This window comes from Dipodomys merriami, unplaced genomic scaffold (genome assembly GCF_024711535.1).
Source record: "Dipodomys merriami isolate MVZ:Mamm:240054 unplaced genomic scaffold, mDipMer1.0.p SCAF_512, whole genome shotgun sequence".
Lineage (NCBI taxonomy): Eukaryota > Metazoa > Chordata > Mammalia > Rodentia > Heteromyidae > Dipodomys > Dipodomys merriami.
The window spans coordinates 471,386-487,828 of record NW_027206083.1 but is presented as its reverse complement, the minus strand read 5'-3'; the positions used below and the strand labels follow the sequence as shown (position 1 = coordinate 487,828).

Sequence of the window (16,443 nt, the reverse complement as noted above, 5' to 3'; positions counted from 1 at the left end):
CATGGGGCTTGAACTCTGGGCCTGGGCGCTATCCCTCAGCTCTTCAGCTCAAGGCTAGTGCTGTACCACTTGAGCCACAGCGCCACTTCCGGCTTTTTTCTTTTTTGCTATATGGTGCTGAGGAATCAAACCCAGGGCCTCATGCATGCAAGGCAAGAGCTCTACCACTGAGCCACCATCCCAGCCCTCAATTTTAATATTCTTAATAGGCTCTTACAGTCTTTTTATTCACATGATGATGATGATGATGATGATGATGATGATGATGATGTGCTGGTCATAGGTTTGAAATCAGGGCATGGGTGCTGTCCATGATCTTCCAGTTGAGCCTCAGCTCAAGTCCTGGACTTTATTCCTTTTTGCTTCTTTCTTGGTGGTTAATTTGAGAGAATTGTCTCATAAAAAACCTTGGCACTACTCAGGAGGTTGAAATCTGAGGATTGTGGTTTCAAGCCAGTCCTGACAAGAAAATCCAAAACACCCTTTTCTTTTTCTTTTTGTTGTTGTTGTTGTAATGACAAAGGTGAGGTGCAGTGGAGTTGCAGTTTCATTAACAGGTAAAAAGGATGTTTGTTTTGGAGCAATAGCCTCCCAAAGTACACTGCCTCCTGACTAGGGATGGTCCACTGATGGTTAGAATGACTTGTCTTCCTTCTATGACCCTATTACCCTGGTAACCGATTGTTTACAAAGATGTGATCCTGACACCTTAGCAACATGAGAAGGGACAATATCATTCCTAGGTTGGGATGAAAACCAAGTGGATCCCCCCATTTGGTGTGCTGTCTCGCTCTGGGGGGCCAGGATGATAGTGCACCCTTCTGTGAAGAAGGAAAATGACTTGAACAATTCTGTACTCTTTGTTCATTTCTGACAGATGAGGGCTGTAGATATATTCATGGACTTATCTAGGGACAAGCAGGGAATTTTCTAGGATCTCCATTGTGTCTAGGAAGGAAGGGCCTCAGGTTTTGCTGCAGAGAGATGCATCCTACAGTGCGGTTGCAGCAGCCCTGGCTTGCTCCAATGCCAGTGATTTCCCAGATCAGCAATATACCTGGACCCAGGAAATGTCACCTTATGCAGATGAAATAACTCTCAGGACATCTGTCCTGATGACCACGGAAGCCTATGCCAGTGCAAGCGACGGTGACACAATGCTGCTCATGTGGCTAGGAGTATGGAAGTGGCACTGGTGTGGATTAGAGGTGTTGGGTAGCACACGTGGTGGATGCTTTCTGCTCTGCCCACCACATGACTAAAGGCAATGCTGGATTCTGTCTAATTTAACTGGGGTCTGGGGGACTGTGGATTTTCTGGGATGCCAAAGCTCCCAGGGGGACATAGGTTGAGCTGGACTAGGTGAAAGGGAGTGAAGGAAACCTCCAGAAAAAAGGAAGTCTTGATTCTCTTTAAAAGTTCCTTTAACGCTTAAATTTTAATCAAAATGGGAACTAAATGGAAAAAGTGATTCTAGATCTCAGTTTCCTGAATAGCTAGCATTACAGGTGTGACACTAGTACCCAGCTCACTCTTTTGTATCTATTGAGTTTATTAGGTTCTAGACACTGTAGCAAGGAAAAAAAGAAAAGCTTTGTTTTGAAGGTCTATGCCTTTGTGTGTGGGGTTGGGGGAGGGTAGGGAATGTATACACATAAATATGTTTAAATATATGATGGAAAAAATATATTGAGTGATGTGCTAGGGAGGAATGTTAGCAATTTGCAGTGATGTATGAGTTCAGAAAAGCCTCATGTGGTAAATGACTTAGAAGAGATCAAGGCAACTCATCCAGGCCCCAGAATCAGGTAGAGTCCTGAGCTCGAAGTATGAGCACCTACACCGGGTCCCCTCCCATTTCTGGAGTTCCCTCCATACAACTGGCCCCTCCCTCTCTCTGCCCAGACCCACCTGGACTCCCATCTACCTCACTTCCTTTTCCCTCAGATCCTCCTGCTACCAGGATAGTGATGGAGGTCATGTGCTCCCTCTTGGGGGAAATATGGCTTCTCTAATAAACCTTGTAATAATCTTTCTCCTTTGCCTTCCTGCTTCTGCATGGTCCCCTTGCATGGATTTTTGTCTAATCCTCTTACATTGGTCACCCCTGTGGGTATAGGCTCCCCAGTGGGTTTGATCCTCCCTCCACTTCGGAAGGAGGTTCAACCAGCTTCCCTGGGACCTTTCCTGAGATCCTATACGCCAGTCACCAGAGGACCACCAAGGTAACTTTCTCCTGACTGAGCGCTCTACCAGCCCATCCAACACTGCTAATTAAGTCCCACTCCAGGCTAAGTGACCAGTTTATCTGAGGTCTGGGTTTCTGATTCTGATATCTCAGTGTAAGGCCACCTGGGCCTCTGTGACTTACTGAGCCCCCCTTCCCCTCATCAGAGCCAAACCTTGGCCAAGTGCCAGGGGCCTACCTTGGCCCAATGACCCATCCTCCATGGCCCAAGGAATACAAATGGACAAACATGAAGACATTCTCCACTGGCAGGGCCACCACCCCCTTTAGGAGCCAACCTGTACTGTGGAGAACACTCTAATATAGGCCCATGGCATCAGGTCCCTTACCATGGGAAGGACACTAAATTTCTTTACATTAAGGCCACCTGGGCCTTGGAGGGCTGCTGAGCCCCTGCAATCAAATTTTGCCCCAAATTTAAAACTCCACTTCTGTGAGTGCTTGGGCAGATAGCTCTGGCTCTCTCTCTCTCCCTCTCTCCCTCTCTTCCTCTCTCCCTCTCCCTCTTCCTCTTTCCCTCTCCCTCTTTCCCTCTCCCTTGTAACTGAAGGTAAAAGTATGGATGAGTTTAAGTTTAAACTCCTCCTCTGTGTTCTGCCTTTGCAGTTTCCCCTCCCCTGCAGTCTCCCCTGTGAGGCGCTCCCCTCTTTTGTGGCCTCCCCCACAAGGCACCCTCACTTCTGCAGCCTCCCAGTGAGGTACACCCCTTTTTGCAGCCTTTTCTGTGAGGCCCCCTCCCCTGAAGGACTTCATCTGTGAGGTCCTCACTGCTCTGCGGGACCCCTCCTCTGCCTTTGTAGTGGGGGTGGAAGCTGAAGCTCCAGTTTTGCCAGAAACAATGCATAAAGCATAAAGTGACTCCATTTAGGGTATCATCTCTTACTCTTTTCCATGGTTTTCCATGGTCAGGACTGACTTTGTCCTGGCCATTGTCTCAACATCCATTGCTGGGATAGCTTGTCCTGGTTGGCATTTACAGTTTGGACTCAAGGCCTGGGCACTGTCCCTGAGTCCTTCTGTTCCAGGCTAATGCTCTACTACTTAGAGTCACAATGCCACTTTCAGCCTTTGGCTGGATAGTCCTGGTTCTGTGCTGATTAGTAGGGAGATGGAGTTTTAGAAGGATTTTTTTTTTTGTGCCCAGGATGGCTTTGAACTTTCTTACAAAAGCTCTTTTTATTTCCAGTTAAAGCAACAAGGAGATCAATGAGATGGAGCTTACCTATAACTTGTTCACAATTGACTAACAATTACTTGTCAGAGATTTTTAAAAGAAAGCCCAGTAGATGCTTTTAACCTGAGACTGATTGGCACTCTAAGTACGGCCCACTGCCTCTGGGTAGCCTGTTTAAAGTGGCTTATAGACAACATTTAACCTATAACAAATGTACAGGCCTTTTCTTGGGCTACAGCAGCATAGCCTGTTTAACACCCTGGTTTATAAAAGCATTTTCTGTCTGGCAGAGGAATGCCTACTTATGTAGGCCTTTAGACAGATCTCAATAGGAACATAATCTCAGCTCTACAAGCTTTTCAACAGATGAATTTAACCAGCTCAAAAGTTACTGCCAATTAGGACTTTGAGCAGATACAGGGGTTTGGAGATTTACATTCTACAATCTTAGCTTTTACTACCCACTATCACAGATCTCTGGAAAGTTTTGCCCAGTTAGACCAACATGGGTGATAGGCATGTTTACAAACTTATCTTTCCATGACCTTCTGGCTTGATCAATTTTTTGGAGGACCAAGCTCAAGTAACTCAGGACCTGATACCACTTTTGTCATCCAAACATTTGTTTGCAATTGCCTCTGGATATTTTAACAATATCAGGGTCCCTGGAGTGCCTTTCTTATGTTGGGATAAATACATCTTTGGCATTTTCCTTGGTCAGTCGCTGGACTTGAACTCAGGGTTTGAGTGCTGTCCCTCAGCTCTCCAGCTCAGGACTAGCACTTGGCCACTTTAAACTCCAAAACAACTCAGCTTTGAGCACTCTGTTGGCAGATTAGAGATGACAATCTCACAGGGACTTTAGTCTGCCTGTGCCTGGACTGGCTTCGAACTGCAGATCAGTGAGTTTTTTTGTTTTTTTTTTTTTTTACAAACAGTCACTTTTACTCCAACTAAAAGCAACAAAGATGGTCATTGGAAGTAGTTTTATAAGCATGGTTTTACTTATTAAATTACATTTGACAAACTTGTCCTATCTTTTACTGTGGGCCTTCCGGCAACTGTTACAAAAAATTTTAGGGGCAAACTAGAATAATCCTATTTTTTTTTTTTTTTTACTTTGAAATAAACCTTTAGGAAAATTTTATCTTTTAAACTTGTCTGGGAGGCCAGCCACTCTCCACAACTTCTCAAATTTTTACAAGGGGGATGTCATTTTAAATCCATTTTGTAAAGTTATTTTAATTTGCATTTAAATGCATCATTGAAACACTGGGCTGTATATTCTTTGCCTGTAGGCTGTCCTGTGGGCAGTGAATAGAAAGAGTGGCCATTTTTTTTTTCTGCAGTCTGAGTTACCTTTAGGAATTTACCTCCAATTGTAAAATAGTATAGAAATCAATTTCTATCCTTTGCTCATACACCCCGTATGGTCTAACTTCTGGTGATGAACATTTACAGAACCAAATATCTAATGTGGCTTGTGTTTTACCCTTAATTAACAGGCTTTTGGTCATGTGAGATGCAAGGCCAGAGTCTGAGAGAGACTGTGGCATCTCCCAGCATGTATAGACTGTTGCACCTCCTGTTGGTAACCTGCAATATTTCTACATATACTGGTTAGAGACCTGGTTTACACTGGCTTTTGCAGGCTGGTGCCACTGGTTTAGGCAGCTGTGCCTGAGCATAGTTACTCTGGTCCCTTGATCTTAATTGAAGTTGATCAGCACACAGGGGAGAAAACAGAGAATGAAACCCTTAGCTTTAGTTTACTAGCCATGGTCAGTGTACAATAGTTAACTCTTAGCATAGATGGACATAGGAATGACATAATTCACAGCCAACTTAGTTACCAATTTCATTTACTTTGTAAAGGACATTGTCTTTTTTAAGTCCTTTTCCAAGGTCTTTTAAAACTGCCTGTTTTTTCTTTGGCTTAGTCAGGTCACAAAGTTTTAAAGCAATTTAGATTAATTCACAGCTTCCATTGACAAAGATTTTTAGTAGGCAGAGTAACCTTGAAACCATAATCACTTACATATAGTCGAATAAGACACAGACAGACATGTTTGTGCACAGATTATAGAGCGTGCTTAGATTTTAAAATAGACTTTTAAAGTTTTGAAATTTTAGTGGAACTACTTTTCTAATTATGATGGAACCATGTGGTCAGTTTAAAATACAAAACTTTGCCAACAAGAAACCTAGTGAACAGGAGGCAATAGGAACATACACTTGGCCTAGCATAATGGCACCACAGGACAGGGGAGGGGGAAAGGGTAGTACCAAGCTGAAGTACCAAGAGGCCAATTTGGCACATCCACCACTTGCTCAATGCTAGAGAGAAGATTAATACACTTTTGGTAATATCCAAACTTGTTGGCCTTTATTTCGGGGAGTTTAGACTTAAACTCACCCATTTTCTATCTAATGAGTAGAAACAAGCAATTACTGGTTACATTCTTCCAGGGCTTAACCAAAGCGTTTAGCATATGAAATACTTGTGAAAGAGGTTACAAGCAGGTAATTTTGGCAAGAGGCAGAGTTTAAGGGGAGGGGGAGAGAGAGAGAGAGAGCTACTTGCTCAAGCACTCTCAGAAGTGGAGTTTTAAATGTGGGGCCAAATTTAACTGATGGGGACTCAACAGCCCTCCAAGTCCAGGTGGCCTTAATGTAAAGAAATTTAGTGTCCTTCCCATGGTAAGTGATCTGAAGCCATGTGCCTAGAGTAGAGTGTCCTCTGCAGTGCAGGTTGGCTCCTAAATAGGTGGTGGCCCCACCAGTGGAGACTGTCCTTATGTTGGTCCAAGGTGGGTCCTTGGGCCATGGTAGGCCCCTAGTGGCTAATTCCAGCACTTGGCCAAGTTTTTGGTCAGATGGTGAGGGTGGGGCTCAGTTAGCCCAGAAAGGCTCAGGTGGCCTTACCACTGATATTGGAATCAGAAACCCCGACCTCGGACAAACTTGTCACTTACCCTGGAGTGGGAATTAATTAGTGGGGCTGGATGGGCTGGTAGAGCACTCAGTCAGGAGAAAGTTACCTTGATGGTCCTCTGGTGACTGGAGTGAAGGATCTCAGAATAGGTCCCAGGGCAGCTGTTTGAACTCCCTTCTGAAGTGCAGGGGGAGCAAATGCACTGGGGAACCTATCCCAGTATGGAGCCACCAGTGAAAGAGGATCAGACACATCCATCCTATGGGACCATGCAGAGGCAGGCAGGCAAAGGAGAAAGATTATTACAAGGTTTATTAGAGGAGCCATATTTCCCCCAAGAGGGAGCACATGACCTCCATCATCATCCTGGTAGCAAAAGTATCTGAGAGAAAAGGAAGTGAGGTAGATGGGAGTTCAGGTGGGTCTGGGTGGAGAGAGGGAGAGGCCAGTTGTATGGAGGGAACTCCAGAAATGAGAGGGGGCCCAGATGAGGGTGGAGCTGAGGACCAAAGGTGAGCGATCTACAAACTGCAGTTCAAAGCCAGTCCAGGCAGAGAAAGATTATCATCTCTAACTAGCCAGCAGAGTGCCAAAAAAGCGGGCAGAGTTGCTTTGGAGTCCGAAGTGGCAAAGTGCAATCCTTGCACTGGAGAGCTGAAAAACAGCACTCAGGCACTAAGTTCAAGTCCAGTGACCAAGGGAAATGTCAAGGTTGCGTTTACCCTAACATAGAAAGAGGCACTCCTGGGACTTTGGCAATAATGTTTGGCTCTTCTAAAATTGATCAGAGCTTGAGGTCATGGCAAGCTACTTTATAAGCATGCATAACTGGGCAAGAACTTGTCAACCATTTGTAATAGTTGGCTGTAAAAGGCTGAGGTTGTGAAATGTGGGGAATAGCTTAAATCCAAACTGCTCTGTATGTGCTTAAAACCCTAATTGGCAGAAAATTCTGGGCTGACACTAACCAAATAAATTTGTTTAAGAATAAAATATGAAATTGTTAGGACCAGATCAAAAGTAAACAGATAGGGTATTAATTAGAACAATGAAGGAGAAAATTCAAATTTAACTGAGACAAATAAGTCCCAGGTAAGCAGAGAAACATTGGTATAAACACCAAAATAAAACAAAATTGTGGTCTGATAATTACTAAAAAGATCATTTATATCAGGATTTAGACCAAATGTTAAATTTTCAAAGATAAGGGCTTAAGTAGAGAGTTACGCACCAGGAGCTACACTAAACATCTGTATTCCAAAGGATGGCCTGCCTGTTCCACCTAGGCTATTTGAGGAGCTAAACAATGCTTTCGCCCATTTGGGGAGGTAATGTTTTCCTAGGATTTCAAGGTAAGACTTGTCCCACCTCCAGGCCTTGAAGCTGGGTGCAATGCCCCCATCTCCAGCCTAGATACCAGGATGTCTACAGGCAGTTGTGTGGACTCAACCACCCTATTTGCCTTGATGCAATTTGTAATCACTAACTGTTAGTTCTGCTTTTATAAATTGTTTGTCAATTACAAAACTGCCACTGAACACCTACAAGTGGAACTTCTTATGGATCTTACCTTTAAACATCCTAGACTATTTAAATCTTTTACAAACCAAAGTACTAAACAGGCTATGCTGCTAAAGCCCCCCCCCAAAAGGGTCCATACAGTTATGAAAAGTTAAAAAATTATGCCTAAACTCTAGTTTGGAATAAAATGTAATTAGTAAAAAGTTGTCACCTTGACAAACTACCCCACACCATATTCTAAAAGCCAGTGTACAATCAGAAAAATATTAGGGGAGTTTACTAAAGTTAGTCCCTAGGTAAAACTTCTTTAATCAACCTGTGTAGACTAATGCCAACTGTTTACACACCCATAAAACATTTAAGCTTCAATTATTAAAAAAACAAAAAAGGGGAATCCCCAAGGGAAACTTTTGCCTTAACCTTATTTACTCTAAATGTTTAAAATTTCACTCAAAGTGATCCTTTCACTAAAGCTGAAAAGCATTTTATCCCTCTAGCACCACCTCACTATCTATTCCCATATGGTTTAAACAATTTAATCAATGAAGACTAAGACTAATGCCCCATAAGGGAAAACAGTGTTTCTATCATTCCAGATGGATCCACTGGCAACATCTGGGTCCCTTTTTGACTCATTCGACCTCCAGAGAAGCAAAAACAACACAACACAATCCTGAGGAAGATCTAGTACGCAGCTTTGCAGACCTAAGCTTGAAGTCCCGAGGAAGCCATCATCCTTATCTTAAGAAAACCAGCTTGACCCCACCAACATGGGGTCAGAATAAGTGTTGACACAAGACCGAAGCCACCCTGGTCAGTACAAAAACCCCTAGAATACCTGAATATCTGTTTTGGCCATGATTGCACTGCTTGTGAATACTTCTGCAGTGAGTAGTGAACATGCATATTGGGCCTATGTCCCTCACCGACCATTGTTAAAATTAGTGGATTAGCTAGACCAAGGTCCGGTGGTGTATACAAATGACAGCACGTATTTTCCTCCACCATGGGATCATGCAGACCCTACTCATCCAGGTGAGGAAGGAATACCTCATATTATTTCCTTAGGATTTGAGTCTTTACCACTGTGTTTAGGGACATCACCTTGCTTACCAACCAGAAGACAGGTATGGGCATACATCTTGCCTGATGATAAAATCAACAATCATATGGGGCTATTCAGCACAATTTCCTTAAATTTTATTGGTAAGGATCATTCTTATACAAATAAGACTGGGCGACCACCTAACCTAGTATGCCAGGACATTAATTATTGAATTTTGTTTATGTTTCTATTCAGTGGTCTCAGTGTCAAAACCCTAGAGGAAAGATTATACAGCATAATGATAACATCTCATTTATAGATTGAGGTCCTCATGGATGTTTCATTGCCAATTATTCTGAAAAGCATGTTGGTAATTGGTATACTAATAATTCTTCTGATGGTGACGTCTATACAATGGAGTTATAAATCATGTAGAACCCATTGGCTTGCTCACCTGACATGATGGAGGCCTTGTGCCTCGTAGGCCACATATGAATTTCAGGGGACACTTAGGGCCTGAGCAGTGGCATTTATAAAACTTGCCACCCAATTTTATACAACCCAGAATTGGATTGGTCACTTTACTAGGGCCCATGAGGCAAATTATACATTTTACAGGAACCATTCTTCTACTGTACAGGGTTGTATTAAACTTTCCTATGTACTAGCCCACAGGGACAGTGTCAATCAATGAGAACCCACGCAGCCTGGACTCTTTACATGCTTAAATCATACTATTTCTTTTAATATGCCTTCTCAGTCTCTCCTGATATTAAGATTTCGCTTAGGGGTCTGGGTGCCTGTTAACCTCACCCGACCTTGGCAGGAGAGCCCCACTGTTGGTTTGTTGACAGGAGTCTTCCAGCAACTGCTGAAGAGAACTAGGAGATTCCTGAGTCTGAGTGTAGCTGTGATCCTTGAAATGACTGCTATCATCATGACTGCTGCAACTGCCGGAGTGGCCCTGCATTCCTCCATCCAAACCAAGGACTTTGTAGAGAAGTGGCTGGACTGTCACCAGCTATGGACTCATCAGCACAATATTAAACAGGACATTGATTCCCGTCTGAACACCCTGCAACACACGGTGCAGTGGATGGGAGACCAGATAATTGATCTGCAGAAACAGCTAACCTTCAAGTGTGATTAGAGCTCAATAAACTGTGCATCACTCCTACTTGATTCAACACTTCTAACATTACTTGGCAGGGACTTCACTACCACCTGCCGGTCTTGCAAGGAAATTTGACTTGGGACATCCACTAGTTACAGCAGGAAGTCATTGAGACTTTCTTGGCACAACTCCCTGGGGTGGGATATGAAGGTCTGGCTGAGGAATTGCATCTGTGCTAAACCAATTGGACCCTCATACCTGGTGGCACAGTTTTACCCATAGTGTTTCTACAGGATTGATTGCATTATGTCTTGTCAAGATATTGCTGTCTACATTCCAAAATAGTTTCTGCAAATCCCTTCTGCAAAGGATCTCTTGCTTACGGTTGTACTTAAACAAACAAAAAAGGGGGGAGATGTCAGAGGCATCAACCGGCATAACCCCATCTGTTGCTGTTTCCACAGCGGGATCTGGGAACACGATGTGTGGTATAGGCAAGAAGGGACTACACCATGTGGGTATAGACAAAATTTATTGAAACATCACATGCTTATATACAGCACACAAGCAGGAGAAGTAAATCTTCAGTCAGGGGCAGAGAGTTAAACAGTTTTATGGGAGCACAGACAATGAGAGTTTAAACAGAAAAAGCTAATCCTTGTCAACAAATGTGGAGCAGTTCCACTAATCAAGGTTGTAAAAGTAGGTAAAGCACAGGTGATTACACATGGGGGGGGTCTCCACGCATTGTTCTACGTGGTTAAGTAGATGAAGCAGGAATGGTACTTTGAGCAAACCATTACCTGAGTCTTGCACCGGGGCAGAACCTTTGCCCAGCATGGAGGAAAGGGTGTCCCTTCCTCCCTGAGAAGAATTGGAAGTGGTCCTGTGGCTCAGGTGGTAGGGCACTTGCTTTCAGCTGAAGAGCTGAGGGACAGCGTCCAGGCCCAGAGTTCAAGCCCCACAACCAACACAAATAAATAAATTGGAAGGAAGGGATGCATGCCTGTATGCACCCTCAGGGCACAAAGGTGCTCAGATGGGGTTTTGCAGGCCTATGCCTCCAACACCCATATGAACCCCTCTCCTTCTGCTCCCACTCCAACTCCCAGATCTTAGGCAGATTGGGTGGAAGGGGGCTGTGTCAGTCCTGGAGTTTTTCTCCGCCTCTGGCTGTGCCTGAGCAGCTGCAGGAGCCCTGGCCCATGCTGCACGAGGCAGCAACAACTGCTGCAGTCGCTGCTGCAAGTTTGGCCATTTGGCTCCACTCCTGCCTGGTTGCCCTGACACTGGAGGAGTCTCGCTGGCTCCTTTGCTGTTTCACACTGCACCTCCAGCCTAGGGATGAGCCCAGGAAGCTCGGCGCTGGAGCCTTTGAGGCCTGAGGTCAGCCGCTGGAGGGATTTGGAGGGGCTGCCCAGTCTGCAGGGTCTGGCCTGAGGAGCCTGTGCCCCAGCCATGGCTGCTTGCTGCTTCTCACTGCCGCTCAGAAGAAGCGGCGGCGGCGCTGGCCTGTAGCTGGCTTGCTTGCTCCCTCCGAGGCTCTTATAGTTGTGTTACTGGCAGAACAATATCCCAACTGCTCTAGTACTATTTTATTGTATTTTAAAAATAAAAGACTTCATGGGCCCCATAAGTGCTTTATAAAATATGACTGGCAGCCGCTATTTAAATAAATGTGAGAATTCAGGAGTTTTTCTTTTATCTTCCTAAGTGATTTTTTTTTGTCTGTCTTGGGACTTGAACTCTGGGCCTGGGTACTGCTGTCCCTTAGCTCTTCAGCTAAAGGCTAGCACTCTACCACTTGAGCCACAGGACCACTTAGGTTTTCTGGTGGTTTATTGGAGATAAGAGTCTCATGGTCTTTTCTGCACTGGTTGGCTTTGAATCTCGATCCTCAGATCTCAGGTTCCTGAGTGGCTAGGATTACAGGCAGGAGCCACTTGTGCCCAGCTCTAAGTGATCATTTTAAAGGCTAAGCATAATAGATCACTCCTGTAGTACCATCTACTTGGGAGGCATAGATTGAGAGGACTGCAATCCAAGACCAACCCAGGCAAAAATTGAGATCTGATCACAATCATCAAGGTGGGCTGATTCCAATAATCTCAGCTAGATGGGAGGCTGGTCCTGGGATGGGAAGAAAACAGGATGCCCTAACTTAAAAACTAAAGTACAAAAAGGCCGTGGTGTGGATTAAGAGTTAAACACCTGCCTAAGCATGAAATCCTTTGTATAAACCCTAGTACTGAGAAAAGGAGGGAGGGAGGAAAGCAGGAAGGGATATAGGGGAGGGAGAGAGATGTTATTTCATTAATTTTACATTTTTCCTAACACCATTCATTTTGAGTTTCTTTTTTTTTATTCGAAAGTTTTTTATTTGCTTTCAAGCGATTGTTTATGACACATTCATAAGCATTTTGAGTTTCTTTTGCTCAAGACTAGCACTCTGCCACTCAAGCCTCAGTACCACTTCCAGCCTTTTCTCTTTATGTGGTACTGAGGAACCAAACCCAGGACTTCAGGTATGTGCTAGGCCAGCACTCTATTACTAAGCCACATTCCCAGTCCTTCTTTTATTTTGTAAGATGAGGTTTGGTTTTGTGTTCTTCTCTTGGCATGGAACTTAGGCTAGTCTCAACCTAACTTCTGACTCAGCCTCCTAAATTCAGAGATTGCAAACATAGACCACCATACTCAGCTCAGGATTCCTTTGAGAGAATCATCTTTTCAGAGACAGAGTTATTCTGTCTTCCTTGGATTGGATGGCCTTTTGCTTTTGGCATTGTGTTAATCCCATTTCTTGTCCTGATATATTTCTCCTTCTAGATCAATAGAAAATTTTCAGCTTCCCAACTTGAAGCCTATTTGTGTCATCGAATAATATCACAAAACTTGTGAATATCATTACCTGGCATCATGGGCATGCCAGCCAGCTAAAACTCAGCTATCAGATGGGCTTGGGCTTCAACAATGCAGGCATTTCTCTGCATAATCTGAAAACTGTCATAGATAATGTTGGTTTATTCCATCGTGTTTTCAGCTGCTTGCCATTCTGAGCTTTGTATGTTTTTGCTTTCTTTTATTTATTTATTTATTTTTTGAGTCATAGGCCTTGATCTCTGGGCTTGGCTTGGGTGATGTCCCTGAGCTTTTCAACTCAAGGCTAGCACTCTATGACTTGAGCCACAGAGCCACTTCTGGTTTTCTGGTGGTTTATAGGAGATAGGCGTCTCACGGACTTTCCTCCCTGGGCTGGCTTTGAACCACGATCCTCAGATCTCAGACTTCTAAGTAGCTAGGATTACAGGTGTGAGCCACCTGTACCCGGCCCTGACTGAATCTTGAAAAGAGAAGACAGGAATAGGTCAAGAGACACACAGTATCAAAATGGGGATGGGAGGGATCGAGAGTCCTGACTGAGCAGTGGATCCATATAAAGTCTGATCAGACTTACTCCAAACATGAAGGAACATCTTCAGTCTGGATGTGGGATGCCTATAAACATTGTCAGGGACATGAAAGGAACAGGGTTGGGATGAAGGTTTTAGGGAGCACTGTGGGATGAAGTGTCATTAAAAACTCAGCTCTGGGGCTGGGAAGTTGGCTCAGTGGTAGAGCGCTTGCCTTGCATGCCTGAGGCCCTGGGTTCGATTCTTCAGCACCACATAAGCAAAATGGAAAGCCGGAAGTGGCGCTGTGGCTCAAGTGGTAGAGCACTAGCCTTGAGCTGAAGAGCTGAGGGACAGGGCACAGGCCCAGAGTTCAGGCCCCAGAACCGGACCCTCCCCCCCAAAATAAAACTCTCAGTTCTGACAGCACAGATCAAGTGTATGTCGTGGGAGTCCCCTGTTGTGCTGTGGCAATGCTCTTCCTGTGTATGTCTGCCTAGAGGGGGAGGTGTTTGCTCCTCATTTGTTATTAATTCTAGAGGACAGAGGAGCCCCATGAGTCCAGTAAACAGATGCTTTCTGGCAGCTTCTCACAGTGTTTCCTCCAGGCAGCACCAGCCTCTTTACTTGCTCTGATGAGGCAGCTGCATATGGGTCTGCAGGAATTTCTTGTCAAGAAATTAGAGAGTCATTCATTCATTACTCTAGAACAAAGAGTGGCAATGCCTAACTATAGGTTGCTTTGTTATTCCAATGTGTGTGCTACTGGCACTGGCTTGTCTCTTCAGTCTGCACAGGCTCAAGACAATACTATAGTCAGCTCGGACACACCAGCTTACACCCAGTCACTACTCAGAATGTGATGCCAAAGCTACTCCTGGTAATAGATGACAAGGCTGTTTAAATCAGAATAAGATCACAGCAGAATGCACTACGATATCTTTTTGCTCCTCTGATTTTACAGCTTCTAAGCTAGTGTTTCCTGGCTTCCTATCCTTGTGGCCTAGTATGAGAGCCATCTAGGTTGTTGCAATGCATCAGCCAGGAGAAGGGTGTCTATAGTCAGAGTATGACACAAAACATAGCATCTGTGGTGAGGTTAGACTTGGTGTTGGATTATAATTAAGCTCTTGCTGCAAAGCTGGGAACCATGGAAATGGACTGCCATTGTGAAATGGACATGGGATAATTTAGGAGACAACAAGGATCTGAGTAGATCTCACCTGTAATCCTAGCTACTCAGGATGCTGTGATCTGAGTACTGAGGTTCAGAGACAACCTAGGCACAAATATCAGATAGTTTCTTTCTTCCAATTAACTAGCAAAAACTGGAACTAGAGCTGTGGCTGAAGTACTAGCCATAAGAAAAAGAGCTAAGGGTCAGCACTGAGCACATGCTAGCATGAAAAAAATGAGAAAGACATAAGAAGGGAAATTACAAGGGAAATTACAAGAAACTTACTGTGAACAATTAGACCTCTAATTATCTTTCTTTTTATTAGCAAGTATTGGTTGTACAAGAAGGAGGTTGTGAAGTTCCCATACATGGATACAATTTATCACAGTCATACCCCCTCCATCACCTACCCAGTCTTATTTCCAGTTAACACTAAAAAGCCAGAAGCAGTGAGGTAGCTCAAGTGGAAGAGTCCCAGCCTTGAGCAAAAAACTGAAGTGACATTACCAGGTCCTGAGTTGAAGCCCTAGTACAAGGACCACCACACCCAACAAAAATAAAACATTCCATGGGAATGAATGTAGATCTTGTAACATACAACTACAGAAAATAGTAATGTCTGGCATTGAGCTCCCTTAAATTATAAATAACATGAGGAAACAAAGGTCCAAAGTCTTTTTGAATAGCATTTTATTTTCTGAGGATAACAGAATAACAAGACATTGTTATTGTCTGTTCTGTCACATGGTGTTAGATATAAGTATGGGATACTCTGCAGGAAGAACCTCTGTGCAACTTCTGAGGAAACAGAAGTTGGCTGTTCTTTTAAGGGTGAAGGAAATACTTTGTATCTTTTGATGGCTGTGAATCTATGGGAAATCATCAACCAATTAAAAAACTAGATATAGTTATAGAATTATATCATCTTATAATAAGAAAGGTCATTAAAGGCACTTTAAAACTAAACAAAGAGGGGCTGGGAAGGTGTCTGAATGGTAGAGTGCTTGCCTCACATGCATGAGGCCCTGGGTTCAATTCCTCAGAACCACATAAGCAGAAAAACAGAAAGTGGTACTGTGGCTCAAGTGGTAGAGCACTAGCCTTGAGCTGAAAAGCTGAGGGACAGCTCCCAGGCCCTTTGTTCAGACCCCATGGCCAACAAAATACATACATACATACATACTTACATAAACTAAGAATAAGAACTTTAAGAGAGTAAACTAATAGAAATGGAATATAACTTAAATAGCAATCTACAAATTTATACTGTTAAATTCATTGAGTATTTAAACAAATGGGGAAATTCAATTCTTTCCCATAATAGATTGTTAACTGAAGAATATAATTTGAGTGAGGGAATTTTGTGTAGATGCCTATTACATATCATCTAATAGAAATGCCATGTAAGCCAGAACACATAAGCCTCCCACAGGACATAGTGCTGTCTGAAAATGAACTCATGGAAAAATGGTACAAAACCTCGTTCAGAAGTCATACTAAACTTTTTCTGTGTATATGCTGATCCTGGGGTTAGAACTGAGGGCTTGGGTGCTGTCTTTGAGCTAATTTTGCTCAGGACTAGTGCTGTGCCACTTGAGTCACAGCACCACTTCCAGGAGTGTTTTAGTAGTTTTTTGGAGATGAGTCTCATGGACTTTCTTTCATGGGCTGGCTTCAAACATTGGTCCTCAGATCTCCACCTCCTGAGCAGCTAAGGCTATAGGCATGATCCAGCAGTGCTGGGCTCCAAACTGACAATTTTCTCTCAAGAAATATCACTTCACACTGAAATAGTGAATCCAAATAGCTCATAATGGAACAAGGAATAATATTTCCA

General features: G+C 43.7%; 1 protein-coding gene across 21 annotated transcripts in view; it reads left to right on the top strand.

The window, feature by feature from the left end:
- Positions 1 to 11,741, top strand: part of LOC138810943 (hepatoma-derived growth factor-related protein 2-like) — a 289,960-nt gene extending 278,219 nt beyond the window's left edge. For 20 of the 21 annotated variants that reach the window (XR_011367295.1, XR_011367293.1, XR_011367296.1 and 17 more), the window contains 2 exons: positions 8,475 to 8,691; positions 9,778 to 11,741. The gene's annotated coding sequence lies outside the window, so the exon portion shown is untranslated. The remainder of the gene's footprint in view (positions 1 to 8,474; positions 8,692 to 9,777) is intronic. The other variant, XR_011367289.1, reaches the window with a different exon arrangement.
- Positions 11,742 to 16,443: the final 4,702 nt, after the last annotated feature.